The sequence below is a fragment of the Otolemur garnettii genome, unplaced genomic scaffold (genome assembly GCF_000181295.1).
Source record: "Otolemur garnettii isolate 467f Iridium unplaced genomic scaffold, OtoGar3 scaffold00001, whole genome shotgun sequence".
NCBI lineage: Eukaryota > Metazoa > Chordata > Mammalia > Primates > Galagidae > Otolemur > Otolemur garnettii.
The window spans coordinates 43,391,305-43,408,143 of record NW_003852396.1 but is presented as its reverse complement, the minus strand read 5'-3'; the positions used below and the strand labels follow the sequence as shown (position 1 = coordinate 43,408,143).

Below are 16,839 nucleotides of genomic sequence, written 5' to 3'. Positions count from 1 at the left end.
GTAGACCTTCCATTTGATCCTGCAATCCCATTACTAGGTAACTACTCAGAAAAAATAAAAATCATTTTACCATAAGGGCATTTGCACTAGAATGCTTTTTTTTTTTTCCAATTTGGAAAGATTTTAATTAACAAAATAAAATAGAGGGAGAATGGTCTAGGCAGAGGTCTCGGAAAAAAGAACCCCTGTCTGAGGCCAGTGTCTGCTCAGCACACCAGTGGAGCCCTGAGTGGAGTCTTTGGACCAGTCACTGCAGAACCAGCCTTGACAACCAGAACCACTCTGCACCATGCTACAGTTTCCTTACACATGCTGGTCATTATGTACACTTGATCTTAGCCAAAAGGCTGAGAAGCGATGTCATTATGTACAGATATCAGAAAACCAAGCAATCGCAGCCTGTTATGAAGTGGCTTCTAGCTTTCCTAAACTGGCTTAGCACATTCATGCATGCAAAGCAAGGAAGTTTTGAGGGTTTCACAAAACATTTTGTTAAATTTCAGCAAAAAGAAAAAGAGAACAAAAATCTAAAGTTTATTAGCAGAATTAAAGCCACTGAAGTGAAAACAATGTCTTTTCTCAATGGAATGGAGGAGTTAGACTACTACCACTACAGTCTTTTATTTTTAATAGTCTCTGCCATTCTCTCCCCAATTCAGGTCAAAGTTCACAGCAGCAACACACAAAGTCCTCTGTCAAGTCAGTGTTCTCTGCTTCCAGGATCAGAGGTCACAGGTCAGGTTCAGTCAGTCCAAAGAGTCATGAGAGGATGCTCCCTGTCCTCATCCAGGTGTGAGGCACTGGTTTCATCCTCCAGACAAGCACCACCCAGGGCACCCAGGTCATCTGCGTAGCTTCAGGTTTTGTGTCATGAGCCGAAGGCACGTAAGTACCTTTTGCTACACTGTACTGTATGTCTGAGTTACTAGAATCAGTCATGAGAGGCAGAGTCTGAGATTTCACTGCCTGTCTCCATACTGCCATCCAACTGGTGCTGCTTCAGGAGGGCGCACTCACCTCCCTCCACCCACCAGAGGCCGCCACCAGCAGCTGGTGGATCTTCTGAATTGTGGCTAGTGAACAGACGTTTTTGAGGCCACAGAAGGGCAGGCAGACTGTGGCAAAGGCTCTGTAGTGGTTGAACATTTCTGTCACTTGAGAAGACAGATAGCTAGTAGAGGCCATGAGCAAAGTGCCTGGTCCAAGTGGTGGGTTCCTCTGGAGGTTTTTCCTTCACAGTCTCAGGTTTAAAGAAGAGCACAGTGTTGGTGTTGCTGGGTACAGAAAGGATTGTGCCATCCATGGTGAAGGCCAGTGAGCAGATGCTAACACACCTCTTTAATTCTCTCTGGAATTCAAAGAGTTTTTGTCCTTAGGGAATGGAAAATATCCTAATCAAGGTCACTTCTCAGAAGCAGTGGCAAGTTTGGTTCCACTTGCATCAAAACTCAATGCTGCTAAAGGACTGTCATGAGCCGGGATCATGGTTGCAGCTCTCTGATTAATCGTATGGAAGACCTGCACCTCCCCACTGGTTGCACTCCCTGGTTATGCCAAGTTACAACTGTCATCATCTATTGACAGTGCACACAAGCCTGCAGGGTTTGGAGGGGTTTCTCTGATCGTATGCAGTACCTTCATGTCCCAAATGTTGTGTATATATAGACTTCCAGGCATACTACCAGCCTCTGCCTATTGAGCTTCACAGCCAGTATCGTGCTGGAGTAGCTATAGTTGCAGATTTCAGTTCCCTTCTTAAAGTGGCAAACCTTTAGCTCCCTGGGGGCTTTGAGGCTAAAGATGGCCACTAAGATGCTTGAGAACCATCTTTCTACGATGCACAGATCTTCAGTATCAGTGCGTTCATAGATCTGTTCCAGCTTATGCGCAGAGGAAAGAGAGAAAAATTTATAACTGGACATACTACCAACAATTAGGGACAGTATACTGCAAGAAGATGGGGACTAGCTGCTCTTGGTACCCTTTTCACTGCTGCATTGTCTTGCTTGAAGTTGGTGAAGAGCAGCTGGCTAGCGCCAGCCTCCTCACTCTAGCTTGCCAGGTACATGGCTGGGCAGGTGGTGGGCATGGAGGCCAGCAGGGGGCACAAGTCACCAGGGCAAGTCAGGCTGTGCTTAGGGTTGTTGCTGCCTGGCTTTACTGCCTCGGTAGCCACTGCGCTGTCCTGGGATCAACTGCCCTGCACTATAATGTTTATTGCAGCTCAATTCACAATCACCAAGATGTGGAAGCAAGTTAAGCGCCCATCAACCCATGAATGGATTAATGAACTGTGGTATATGGAATACCATTCAACCACAAAAGAAGATCCAGACTACATCTTTTGTATTAACCTGAATAGAGTTGAAGAACATTCTCCTTAGTAAAGTATCACAAGAATGGAAAAGCAAGTATCCAGTGCACTCAATACTAATGATACCAATAGATAAACAACTACACACCCCCAACAAGAGAAAAAACGATTAAATTCAAGTGAGGGGAGAAGGAATGGAGAAGAGGGAGAGGAATTGGTGTGCTCTCACCTAATGGGCATAACGTAAGGATATACGGCATGCCCCAGGGTGAAGGTCTCAACTACAACCTACTACAACTTGGACTTAACAAATGCAATCAATGTAACCTAACCATTTGTACCCTCATATTAATCTGAAATTAAAAAAAACCCTTGTCTCCTCATTAGTATATTGGTTAGTACAAAAATAAATAAATGCATGTATTTTTAAAACTCTGTGCATATGTTAATTTGAGAAACATTAAATGAAGTTAAAATGCATAGAAGCATACACAAGAAACTGCTTACATATCTCTGATGAATGGAATGGCAGGGTAAAGGTTTTTATTTACTGCTTTATATCCCTGTAAGGTAGAAATTCTTTTACAATAAGAATGTATTACCTTTATAATTATAATAAAAACTAATAAAATCAACGTGCTGTCTCTATTTTCTGCCTTCTGGGAATTTCATCTCTAGGCTGTGGATACACCCAAGGAAGTTCTCACTATCACCAGCCTCCAGCCCCGTCCCTTAGGTTTGTCTCCTTTAAGTTTGAATGACAGTAGGGCAATGGCTTTGTGGGTTCTATGCAGTGGTTTTTCTTCTCAATCAAGAACCCATCTCAGTTTTTGGCACAGTCCTATCTTCATGCCATCTGCAAAGGGCAGGAAGCTCTGGTTTGCCTGCTGAGTTAGCCACTGTCCTGCATTTTTATTTTTCTTCTGTGAAGTTAGCTCCTCCAAACCTCACCGTATACCCACCAATCATTTCATATTTCTATACCCCCATCCCCCAGCTTCTGGTAGAGGCATTTCCTGGAGCATAACATCATAGCTGTAATTATTTAAGGTTGTGTTTGGATTGAGACAGAAAACTGGCGGACACTGCTTCAGGCATTACTTTAGGGCACTGCTTCAGGCATTGCTTAATTGTGCAGGCATTATTTAACTGAATTAGAAAATCACAAAACAAAATTTCAAACCATCCTTATCTAAACAGGATGAGGGGCAGGATGAGCAAACCAGTTAAAACCAAGATGGCAAAGAAGTTGACATTTTCTTTATCTTCCAGCTTCATTATACCTTCATTGCCATAAAATTGCCATAAAAGTTCCTAAAAAGAACCTCCCCCTCCCATTATGTGCCTGATACCATTATGAGGTTTCTTCTCCCTAATGGTTAGAAATATGAACCTTGTGTGAGCTCCAAGAATTGGTCCACCCATTTCTTTCAAGTATTCTTTCTTCAGCCTCTAGTAGCTTCCTCACATGCATACAATCATCAATAGTCAAGAGAAGCCTTAAAGGAAATCCTGGCCAGGCACCGTGGCTCACTCCTGTAATCCTAGCACTCTAGGAGGCCCAGGTTGGAGGATTGCTTGAGGTCAGGAGTCCAAGACCAGCCTGCTAGGTGAGACCCTATCTCTACTAAAAATAGAAAAATTATCTGGGTGTGGTGGCACACACCTGTAGTCACAGCTACTTAGGAGGCTGAGGCAGAAGGATTGCTTGAGTTTAAGAGTTTGAGGTTCCTGTGAGCTAGACTGAGGCCATGGCACTCTAGCCTGGGTAACAGAGTAGGATTCTGTGTCCAAAGGAGGGCAAAAAAATAAGAGGAAATCCTCTGGAATTCTCTCTCTGCAACTTCCTCTCTGGTACACTGTCTTGTGAAGTCTAGCCATCCTGGCCTCTCTGCACAACCAACTTTGTCTCCTCAACTCAGAGAATCAGCCAGCACTGCCTAGGGCCCTTCTAGCACCACAGCCTGGAAACTCTCCAGACAATAAGCTGGTGCACTACAAGGACTCATCTTATTCCCCTCCCCCTTTTCAGAGATCAGTGCCTGCACTGCCTGGTGTCCAGTGCCTGAAACAGTTATTTCATATATTTTGTCTGTTTTAGGCAGAAGGTTAAATCCAGTGCCTGATACTCCATCTTAGCAAGGAGTAGAAGTCCTCTATTCCAATAGCCTCCTAAAATTTCCCCAGGCATTCTCCCTCCTTGTTCAAGTGCGGTACACACTGGAGGGGTCTGGGAACACTGAGATAGCAATTGTAAAAGAGAATATAAAAATGCCTGTAATTCCCCGATCGTAATATCTGTGATTAATGTTTTGTGTATTCCATATTTCCTTCCAGTCTTCTTTCTACCTTTTCATTTTGCATAGTTTTTATATTAGTCATCTTTTTAAGCTTTGACACTAATTGTTACTCCCTCATTCTTAACATTTTGTACACTGTTAGCTTCCAGAAGATATTTCTCTCCTAGTCTTATTACAACCCTTCCAAACCCTAAGAATAGTCTCCTTCACAAATTCCTCTTCTTCCACGTTCCCATAAATACTGACTTCTTTCTTGCTTCTCTTTTCACTTAATACCTACATTCTCCCTTAGTGATTGCATCTTTTACCCGTGACTTCAGTTATCTGCTTGTGACTCACAATTTTACGTTTCCAAATCTCTCTCCCCAGTGCTCCAGACTTATATAGCAAATTGCCTCATGTACATTTCTACATGACTATCTCACGTTGTGCCCCAAATGGAATTCATTATCTTCCCTGAGAACCTAAACTGCCTCATGGTTACATCTCAGGAAATGGTAGTAACATCCACCTTTCGTCCCCAGTTAGAAACATAGATGACGTGTCCAGCTGTCCCTTTTCCTTCTTAACCCCCACCTGTTTGATGAGGAAAGCTAAATTTAATGAGTTTATCTCCTAAACATCTCTTTTCTTCACACCCACACCCTAGTTTCACACACATTCCTGTTGTTTACACCTCGATCTTCTGTCACTTGAACTATTGCAACAGCCTCTTATTTGGTTTCTTGTCAGTTGCTGGATGCATTGTGGTCTTTGCAAAACAACAATTAGATCGTATCACTCTCTTGTTTAAAGAGCTCCGATGGTTCCCCATCCCTTATGGGATAAAAGCCCAAACCTCTAGCTTGGTATGCACAAACCCTGCACAGTTTGCCTCCAGAGTCCCTTTTCAGCCTTACTCCCTGCTCCACCGTGTGTACCGTCCCTCAAACACGGTGGCTCCTCTGCCTTTGTACATGTTATTCTTTATGCCTGGAAAGTCTTTCCCCACCTCCTCTTTTTTAACAAAAGCCTTCTCATAGTTCGATACACAGCTTAATTGTCTGCTTCTTCAGCGAATCCTTCTCTGGGACCCTTCAAGAAGTGCATGCCTTGGTTCCTCTGTGCTCTGGCAGATCCTTCTCCCAATGACTTCTACACTTGCCACAGCAACCTGGAGTTCTCATATCTATGTCTCCTCCTGGACTTTGTGTCGTAACCCAGCCCTCTTTCCCCTGCCCACTCCTGTTCCCCAGCCCTCACCTGTTCCCCCCGCCCAGCCCATTTCCCTCCTCCTCCCTTCTCCCCCCAGGGTCAACTCCAGGAACAAGGCAAGTCCCTCCTCCCCCTAGGGTGGCTGAGAACGTGCTTCCCAGCCACATTCCCAGGCCCCCTTCTTTCCCCTAGGGTTGCCAAGAACAAGCTTCAGGTACAAGGAAGAAAAGTCCCAAGTTTCACAAAACCCTCAAGTTCTCAGTAGATGAGCAATGGTGGAAAACTCACTGAGACTTGATTAATTACTGTTGTATAACCATAACCATTGTGATATAAAATGTATCCATTGTCAACTGAAACTGTATTATTGTTCCATTGCTGTATCCATGACTACCTAAGTTGTAACCCCCCCCCCTTAACCAGCCACCTTTTGCTTCTGTAATATGCTTGCCCAAAGCCTATAAAAGACAACTCACCCTCTCACCTGGGCTGCTGACTGTCTCTCGGAGGAGCAGCCCCTGCAGCTGGTAAAATAAATTACCAATTTAATTAACCTAAGTGGGGATCCGACTCTATTTTTCCAGGTCCCCTAAGTTATTTCATTTGGACACTTCAAAATCAGTGGCCATCTTACTCATCTAGCTACGTACTTCTCTCTTTCACCAGGGCTCCTTGGTATAGTAGCTCAATAAGTGTTTGTATTCTATGTGGTTTCCTGCCCTGAGGTCCATGGATAGGCTTTAGAGGGCCTTTTAAGCTCTGATATTGCATGTGAAATTACAGGTTTTGAGGGCATTTTCCTGCAAAGATTCACTCTGGTCACCAGATTCTCAGAGAGGCATTAAATTCATAGTTAAATACCCCTACCTTAGGGAAAAGCTGCAGCCAAGAAGTTGCTTTTGAAAACTGGAAGCTCAGCTAGAGCCTCCACTTCATAGTGGGAATGACATGATTTGCTGCCACTGCCAACATGATCAGTCATCAGTCCTGTGCTGAAGAGGCCTGGGGTGGGACGTGCAGCAGCTCTCCACGCAGATGGGAACATTCAAAAGGGTGAACTCTCAAAGCCCAGGACCCTTCTCTCCCTACCACCATCCCTGGCTTAGCCTTTCATGCTCATGAGCACACATACCAAATGAATGCACGCTCAAAACTCGAACACACACACACACACACACACACACACCTTTGTATGCACATGTATATGCACACACAAACACACAGCCAGGCAGGCACATACACAGTCATCTCCATGTGTACAGATGGATGTGCGCAAACCAGCCACATACAAATGTACACTCTGGCTCACACACAGCCTCACTCCTGCATGCTTCATATGAACCCACACACATCCATGCCTGTGAAACTTACACGACCTCCCTCCTGCAGAGAGCAAGTGCTGCCCCTGGCATCAGGCCCGAAGAGACAGCCGAGTGGAGCCATCTGTCAGGCCGTGGTTCCTGAGCTCCGCCCATCCTGCCTGAGCTCAGGCGGTAGGCATGCTGGGCATGCAGCCTCACTATTCTCTCTGGCTGAATCATGCTGAGTGAGCTGGCCCTGGTAGGGTTTATCAAATCGGAACAGAATTTTGGCAAAACAGATGACTTGTGAGCTTGGCATTTGTGAACCCGGGAGGTGGAGACCCGTGGGGGTTGGGGGATAAAAGAAGGAGGGGGAGAGGGAGAAAAATTGCCTCTGAATATACTGAGAGATGCAGGAGAACTGATTTAAAGAGTGTGGCAGAGTGACTTAAGTGCCAGGTGTAAAGTCAAAAAAATCTGATTCAAATTCCAGCTCTGCCACTTAATAGCCATGTGACTTTGAATATGCTAATTTACCTCTTTGAGCCTTAATTTCTTCTATAAAATTGATCTAATTAAGTCACTTAACTCATATGGTTGATAACAGAATTCTATGAGAATTAGCACAGGGCTCTGGCACATAGTAAAGACCTAGTAGACAGTAGGTGTTATAATGGGAGCACATGGAAGGTCAAAGAGAACATACAGGATGGCTATCATAGCTTCATCAGCCTTTTAAACCACCAACCCATCCCCACTGGGAAGCCTTGGTACCTTAACATGGTTCCCAGCCTTAATCTGAAAACCATATGCCCCAGTCCATCTTGTACTCCATCATCCATCTATCTGGCTTCTTGACTACTGTTCCTCACACTTTCCCTTTGAATCTGAGGCCAGCATCGCCCCTCTGTACCAGCCTTCACCTCTGCATAGCCCTTCAGGCTGCTTCTGCCTCTGGATGCTCAGCCCATGCAACTCCTACCCTCCTCATTATCTGGTTTGGAATAATAATAAAAATAATAGCACTACATGGAAAGTATTAAGCCCTATTAATATAGAAACTTCCAAAGCAAATCCAATTTAATCTTTACAACAACTTTATAAAGTAGATACTATTATTATTCCCATTTACCACGGAAGAAAATGAGGTACCAAAGGATTAAATAACTTGCCCAACATAAGACAGACGATTATCTTGGGTACTGCTAAGAGACAGTGGCAATTAAACCATGTTACAAGCTAAGGCACATCCTGATTTTAGAGATGTTTAAAATATGCAAGTAGGATGTAAGGAAAATATGTTACAGAATCAATGAAATGCAGTAATTGTGTTGGAGCCAGGAGTTGACCTTGGGAAGTCTGTCTGACTCCAGGGCCTGCACCACACTGTCCTGTTTTCAAAATCACATTTATTGAGCACTGTATGGAACAGATATTGTGCTAAGTTCTGAACAGGTAATACCTCATTAGGACCTCATTAACATCCTACGAGATAGGTGTTGTTCTTTACTTTGTTCTGTTAGGCTGACAGAAGTTATATTATCTGTCCAGGGTAACATCTTAACTCATGAAACTGAAAATCAAAATTCCTCCAAAGCGTCCCTCAGATTAGTCCTGGGACTGAGCCATAGGTAACTGCTGTCCTGGTGATTTCCAACCCTAGATTTTATTTTTACTATGCAAGGGGCATGGTCCTGGGCTGGAGGGCCGGCTGGGGAAATGGACGTCTTGTGCTGTTCTGTCTCTGAGCATGAGAGGGTGAATTTCCTGCAGTCATCTCTTGCACTAGGCCTCACTTGCCCCATCGGTAACATGGGGAGAATAATCCTACTCCTAGTGCCTGTCAAAATTAGCATACTCTGGCTCGGCACCTGTGGCTCAATTGGCTAAGGGGCCAAGCCACATACACCTGAGCAGGTGGGTTCAAATCCAGCCCAGGCCCGCCAGACAATGACAGCTGCAACCAAAAAATAGCCAGGTGTGTGGCAGGCACTGTAGTCCCAGCTACTTGGGAGGCGGAGGCAGGAGAATTGCTTGATCCCAGGAGTTGGAGGTTGCTGTGAGCTGTGATGCCATAGCACTCTACCCAAGGTGACAGCTTGAGGCTCTATCTCAAAAAAAAAAAACAAAAATTAGCATACTCTTTTTTGAGATCATATAGGGAAAAAATCTGCATAAAGTATTAGCACACTATTAAATTGTTTATAGGTCTAGCTCCCAACTAAAGTTCCAGACTTAATTCCCAAATGTTTCCTTCAAACTTGGAAAACCTCTGAAGGATCTTTGCCTCCTTGTGTTTGTTCATGCCTTTCCATGTTCCTGAAAGGCCTCTACATCTTCACCTACCATAATCCTACCTATCCAAAAGGCCTAGTTCAGAACCAGATTTGGGTTCTGTCAGGGAGGGCAGATCATGCCTGTAATCCCAGTAATTTGAGAGGCTGAGGCAGGAGGATTGCTTAAACCCAGGAGTTTAAGACCAACCTGAACAACACGGTGAGACTCCACCTCTACAAAAATGGAAAACATAGCCAGGCATGGTGGTGCCCCCCTGTAGTCCCAGCTACTCGGGAAGCCGAGGGAGGAGAATTGCTTGAGCCCAGGAGTTTGAGGTTACAGTGAGCTGTAATGATGCTACTGAACTCTAGCCTGAGCAATAGAGTGAGACCTTGTCTTAAACAAATAAAAAATGATTTGTGGTCATTTGTGTCCAAATAAGGACAATAGCGTATGTGGCTTATAAGGTTATAGAATATCCTGGCACAAGGTAATTCTCAAGAAATATGGGCTGCTGTTATTCTTATTGTCATAGTCAAGAACCTTTAAGCACTAAGGAATAAAAAACCTAACATGATCTGGCATCAACAGTAAGGAGATTCTTCATCGCACATAATGGAGAGTTTTGAAGTACAGCAGGGATGGAATAATTAGGGCTCTGACTCCTTTTTCCTACAGTGCTCCCAGTTCTGCCCTCTTCTTTGTATTGGCTCTGTCTCCAGGCTTCCCTCATTGTCCAGAGATGGCTGTGTCACCATGTTCTGAGCAACTGTGACAACATTCTTCCTTGTTCATATCCATCATGGACAGAGAAAAAAACCTCCTCCCCCAAACAGAAATCTAAATCCCTTCTTTCAGTCTGGGTAGGCCATTGTAGTTTCTGTGCTTACTCCAGGACCAATGACAGTGACCAGGGCAATTCCCTGGGTTGACTGGTGTGAGCCTTGCTTTCTGACTCAGTCCCTGGTAAGAGAGGTTGGGTGGCCATGATCAGCTTACACTAATTGGGATCCACTCCTAGGGTTAGAGATGTGTTCCAGCTTCCTTCAGATCCCACGGCTACATTACAGCAAAGGAAGAGGGGTTCTGTTAGAGAGAAGGAAGGAAAAACTGGATGTTAATGGACAGCAAACAGCATCTTCTGCAATGACTACTATTTCATCTTTGCATGCTAGTTCACCTGGGTCTCTTAAGGCCTTGGTTCAAATGGTGCCTTATCAGTGATGTTTTCCTTGACGAAACATCCAGCAACAGAAAATAACCCACATACTCCCACCTCTCTGCCTCACCTCTCTCCTCTGTGCTTTCTCTCTCTCTCTCACTCTGCCTTAGTTTTACCTAAAGCATGTATCACCACCTGACTTACTTTTAGCCTTACTGTCTATTGTGTCTCCTTCTAGAATATAAATTCCATGAGGGTAGAGGTCTTACGTTGTTCAATGTTGTGCTTCTAATACCTAGAAGAATCCTGGCCCATAGTGGGCACACAATAACAATTTGATGAATGAATAAATAGTTCTGACCCAGGCCAGACTTTTGGGGTCTTCTCAAAGGTCATCAACTTGCTATGGGGCCTAGGTGTGGCCCCAGCTTTCACAGCATCTCCTTTTTCTCTCCCCCCCACCCTGTTCTGTTTTCTCCTTATCTACCTCCTGGTCTGATACCCATCTGCCGAGTAGGCTGTGTTTGTAATTTTGCTTTCTCCCTACCTCGTGTTGATGATACATCTTTTTCTTCTCCCTTTTCATGCAAACATTTATGACATGGTATCTCAACTTTTTTTTAGAACGACATTTATGTTTTTACGTATGTATTCGAGAAACATAAGGAATGTTTCACTGTAAGTGCTTCTGAGTCTACCATTCCATACCCTCATGAATTTGTATCCTCTTTGAAGTATCCTCTAGTATAGATATATATTTTTTTATTTTAAAGAAAAAATCCTCTGCTTTGTCCTATGCTACTCCTTACCCCCAAATCTGTCTGCTTATAATAAAGGACATGTGATAAGGCTTTACTTTCTTATTCTGATTCTAGGACTGGACAAAAGAACAATGATAAAAATAATAACTAAAACCTCTCTTTTGTGCATGAAAAAAATGCTCATCTCCTCTAATCATCAGAGAAAGGCAAATCAAAACCGCTCTGAGATATCACCTAGGGAACACTTCTTCTACACTGCTGGTGGGATTGCAAACTAATACAACTGTTATGGAAAGAAGTATGAAGAATTCTCAAAGAACTAAAAATTGACCTTCCATTTGATTTCATAATTCCATCTCTAGGTATCTACCCAAAAGAACAAAAATTATTTTGCCGCAAAGATGTTTGCACTGGAATGTCTACTGCAGCTCAATTCACAATTGCCAAGTCATGGAAGCAACCCAAATGCCCATCAACCCGTGAATAAATTAACAAATGGTGGCATACATGTAACACGAAATACTATTCAGCCATAAGAAAAGATGGAGACCTCACTTCTTTTATGTTTACCTGGATGGAGTTAAAACACATGCTTCTTAGTAAAGTATCTCAAGAATGGAAAAAAATAAATCCAATGTACTCAATACTAGTGTGAAACCAATATATAAACAACTATACACCCACATGAATGAGAAAATACAAATATAGTCTAGCAAGGGGAAGGGGAGAGGAGGCAAAGGGGAGGGAGGAGGAAGGGGGGCAATTGGCAGGCTCTCACCTAATGTGCACAATGTGAGGGGTTCAGTATGCTCCCCGGGTGAAGGGCTCAACAGTAACTTGAACTTTACCTTAAAACTGAAAACAATGTAACCTAAAAATTTATACCTTCATAATAATTTGAAATTAAAAAAAAATAATATTTATTTGCCAGCCGGTTGCGGTGGGCTCACGTCTGTACTCCTAGCACTCTGGGAGGCCAAGGCAGGTAGATTGCCTGAGCTCAGGAGCTGGAGACCAGCCTGAGCAAGAGCGAGACCTTGTCTCTAAAAATGGCCAGGCATTGTGGCAGGCATCTGTAGTCCCAGCTACTTGGGAGGCTGAGGCAAGAGAATGGCCTAAGCCCAAGAGTCTGAGGTTGCTGTGAGCTGTGATGCCATGGCATTCTACTGAGGGCAACAAAGTGAGACTCTGTCCCAAAAAAAAAAAGAAAACAAAAGAATTTATTTGCCTAGCACTTTACTATGAATTGTGCCCATTATTCCTCTCTTAATTATAAAATTAAGCTATTATTCCTCTCTTAATTATAAAATTACTAGCAGCTTATAAAATATTACTTGTTTAAAGTAAAAAGTGAAAGTCTGTCCATCTTCTCTAATCTTACTCCCCAGAGATAAATGCCACTAGTGGGTTGGTGTATATTCTCTAGACTTTTTCTTTGCATACATGGCATGTCCAGCAGCATTTCAGTTCCCCCTCTGGAGTACAAGTTGTCGCCAGGAAGCAGCCACCTAGGCAGGGCGTTTCTAGCTTTCCTTGCATCCAGGTGTGGCCACGTGTATAATTTCTGTCAGTGGAATGTGAGAAGAAATGATCTGTATCACTGCTGTGCCAAGGCTCTCAAGAAGTAAGTATGACTCCTCCACACCCCTCTTTCCTTCTGTCTATTGAAGCCCTGGGGGATGACAGAGCCACAAGATGAACAGACCCTGGGTCTTTGAATCACTGAGGGAAAGAGAGCCATCTGCCAAACAACCTTGAACTGAATGTGAGTGAGAAATAAACTTCTGTTACATTGGGGTCTTCATACATTTGGGGGTTTATTTGTTATAGCAGCCAGCAGTACCATTAACTAATGTAATATAATACAGAAAATGCCAAAAAATGTGTAAGCATTTTAAGAAAGCAAAAAAAAAGTATTAACATTATAATAATATACCAGTAACTTTTGTTATCTTGTATATTATATCTCTTGTAATTGCAGAAGTCAAACATGACTGGAGTCTTATGATTTTAGCACAGATTTTTTTCCTTTCTTAAATTGTGAATTTTTTTTTTTTTTGGTGCTCTCTGTATATGTTATTTTATATTAGATTATTTTTACTCACATGTATTTTTTTAAAGGGATTACATGACACCATGATGTTATGTGATTTTCCCAGACTGAAAGAGGTTACCCAAGAGACATGGCCATGACGTGGAAGAGCTGGAACTAGAACCTGGGCCTTGTGGCCCCAAAGCCTGGGCTCTTTTCAGTGTCCCATTCCAGGTGTTAAACTGGCCTCCACCTACCCCTTTCATGATACCAGCATGTAGGGAGGTGTTATTTGTTAGGCTTCTTTGATGACTCAGAACAGCTGCACTCCCCTCTAAGATGGGGGATAACCCCAGGTAGGCTCTGCCCATCCAGTAGTCTGTGGCTTCCTGCCTTTTTCCGTTCAAGGGTTTCTCAGATAAGGTGGAGCCTTAAAAATGCTCATATTTTCCAGAAGACATTGTGTGGTTTGACAAGCACAGGCTACAAAGACTGACCAGAGGGCAGAAAGTATGTGGTCCTTCATGGTAAACAGTGTGGAGATTGGAGGAGTCCAGGGCTAAAGCTACCCTCTCCAGTCCAAGCTCAAAATCCTCTAGGGCGTCAAAGTCTATAACTGGTGAGCTTTTGTCCCCAGGGGAGGCTCCCTCCTCTAGGTCCCAAACTATATCAGAAAGTAAGCTTTAGAAAGCCAGGTGGTCTCAGCTCCCACAGCCTTCCAGGAAACCTCGACAGTTCTAAGAAGCCCCCGTTTCCTGCTTCACACCCAGGGCCAGAGTCCTTGGTGGGAAAGGTGGGGAGGGCCTTACCCACTGCTCCCTCCACCCCAGTCCTTACCCTGGGGAACCCCTCTGTGTGCATAGCTGCTCATAGATGCAGCACAGGCAGCAGGAGGCATGTGAGGAAGGACCCTCAGCCTATCCAGACTCCAGGATCCCCTATTTCTACATGGCACCATCCATAGCCATTTCTCCTCAGTATCCTTCTGTTATCTCCTGAGCTAAAGTCAGGCCCAGAGGTGAGCCAAAGCAACTGATAACCCATAAGCATTTCAATGTGGTTATGAAATTTATTTAATCAATCTTTTCCAGGGTAAGAGTCATAGCATTGGTGAGACATAAAATGATGTAGTTTCCACACAAGTATCAACATTAAATAATATTTAATCACTTCCTTTTTTATCCCTTTTCAATAGTTTAATTAAATTAGAATGTCTCTGTTAGTGCTAGTAGTGTTTGTTTTTTGTTTGTTTTTAGAGACAGGACTTCCTTTTTTTCATCCCTTTTCAATACTTTAATTACATCAAGTAGGATGTCTCTGTTAGTGCTAGTCATGTTTATGTTTGTTTTTGTTTTTAGAGACGAGATAGGATCTTGCTCTGTTGCCTAGGCAGAAGTACAGTGGTGTGATCAAAGCTCATGTAGCCTCACACTCCTGCGCAAGTGATCTTCCTACCTCAGCCTCCCACATAGCTGGGATTGCATGTGTATGCCACCATGCTCAGCTAATTTTTTAAAGATTTATTTTGTAAGATGGGTGTGGTGGCTCATGCCTATAATCCTAACACTCTGGGGGGCCTAGGAGGATTGCCTGGGCTTAGGAGTTTGAGACTAGCCTAAGCAAGAGTGAGACCCCCCCTCTCTAAAAATAGCCGGGTATTGTGGCAGGTGCCTATAGTCCCAGCTACTTGGGAGGCTGAGGCAAGAGGATCACTTGAGCTCAAGACTTTAAGGTTGCTGTGAGCTCTGACCCCATGGCATTCTATGCAGGGTGACAGAGTGAGATTCTGTCTCAAAAAACAAAAAAAAGTTTTTTTTGCAAGATGGGGGTCTCACTATGTTGCCTAGGCTGGCCTTGAATTCCTAGCCTCAAGCTACTTCTGCCTCAGCCTCCCAAAGTGGTGGGAGCTAGCATAAGCCACCATAATTGGCTGCTAGTAGTTCTTTAATACTCCTCTAATACCAGTAAAACCCATCAGAAAAGAAAAAGAAGAGAAGCTATAAATAAATAACATTAGAAATAAAAATGGGATCATAGCAAACATTTTTTAGTGTGATGTAATGTTTTCAAAATGTCGCCCTTTAAAAAGGCAACACAATTGTATACATGTTGGAACAAATGTAATAAAAGGCATTCACCTAGTTTTTATCTAGAAAGTTTCAAAAACGTTAATGAAAAACAGAAGACCTAAACAAATCAGATATAATATGTACAGCAAGAGGGTGGCGCTTGTGGCTCAGTGAGCAGGGCGCGGGTCCCATAAACCAAGGGTGGTGGGTTTGAACCCAGCCCCGGCCAAACTGCAACAGAAAATAGCTGGGCGTTGTGGCAGGCACCTGTAGTCCCAGCTACTCTGGAGGCTGAGGCAAGAGAATCACTTAAGCCCAAGAACTAGAGGTTGTTGTGAGCTGTGATGCCGCAGCACTCTACCGAGGGCAACAAACTGAGACTCTGTCTCTTAAAAAAAAAAAAAAAAGTACAGCAAGAAGACTCAGCATTATAAAAATGTCAGTTCTCTCAAATTACTCTAGGAATGTAAACCCAGTCAATATTCTGACGGTGCATTGTGTGAAATTTTTCTAGTTGAATCTAAAATTTATTCAGGAGTGCAAACAGAGGTGCCGTTTTATGTAAGTCAGTAGGAGAGGGCTTTCTGAGGGGTGATACATGAAGAGCAAAGCCTTCTAGATAGCTTGAGCCGCAGATTGGAGACAGCAGCTTGGTTGGAATGTTCAGTGAGTACGCCGAGATCAGTGTGGCTGGAGCAGACTGAATGAAAGGCAGAAATGAGGTCAGAGCAGTAGTAGCCAGGGCCCAGATGATGGAGGGCCTTGTAAAGGCTGCAGTAAGAGCTCTGAAATCTACTCTGCGATGAAAAACCACTGGAGTTTATTTGAGCAAAGAGTGATCTGAATTTAATTTAAACGTTTAAAATTTTTGAATTTGGAACTGAAAATATTAAGTGAATATGTTTGTAGGTGGTAGGGAAATGCAGCAAAAACAGTGTAGGGGGCACACGAATGACTGGAATTTTTTAAATTCTGCATTAAGTAATTCCTGAGTCACAACTCTGGTCTTTCTAATTCAGCTCAGCCCAAACAGAATAGGAAAGGAATCTGAGTTCTTGGAGCCAACACTGACAAATGTGCAGGAGGGGCAGGCCAGGCCTAAATCTTCTTCCTGCTCCTTCAGCTGGCGGCTGATGTTCCAGGGAATCTCCCCCATGGCTGGGTCTCTAATTGCAGCCTCCTAGGGAGCGAGTCTGAAAAGCAGCTACTCTGAAAAACATCACCCATCGCAAAACTAATCAGATTTTAAAGAAGGCGAGAGGTGAAAGGGAGTGATAAAAATAGTAGATCACAATAACACTAGCATGTCCCTAAGGGAAAGTATCCTCCTTTCTCAAAACTAATCCCTCTCTGGCCTTTCCTAGTCCAATAAATGGCAGCACCCTTATTCATTCATACAGTCAGCAAGTGTTTGTCAAGTATGCACCAC

General features: G+C 43.6%; 1 pseudogene; it reads right to left on the bottom strand.

Moving 5' to 3' along the window:
- Positions 1 to 488: 488 nt before the first annotated feature.
- LOC100959795 lies at positions 489 to 2,068 on the bottom strand (annotated as a pseudogene).
- Positions 2,069 to 16,839: the final 14,771 nt, after the last annotated feature.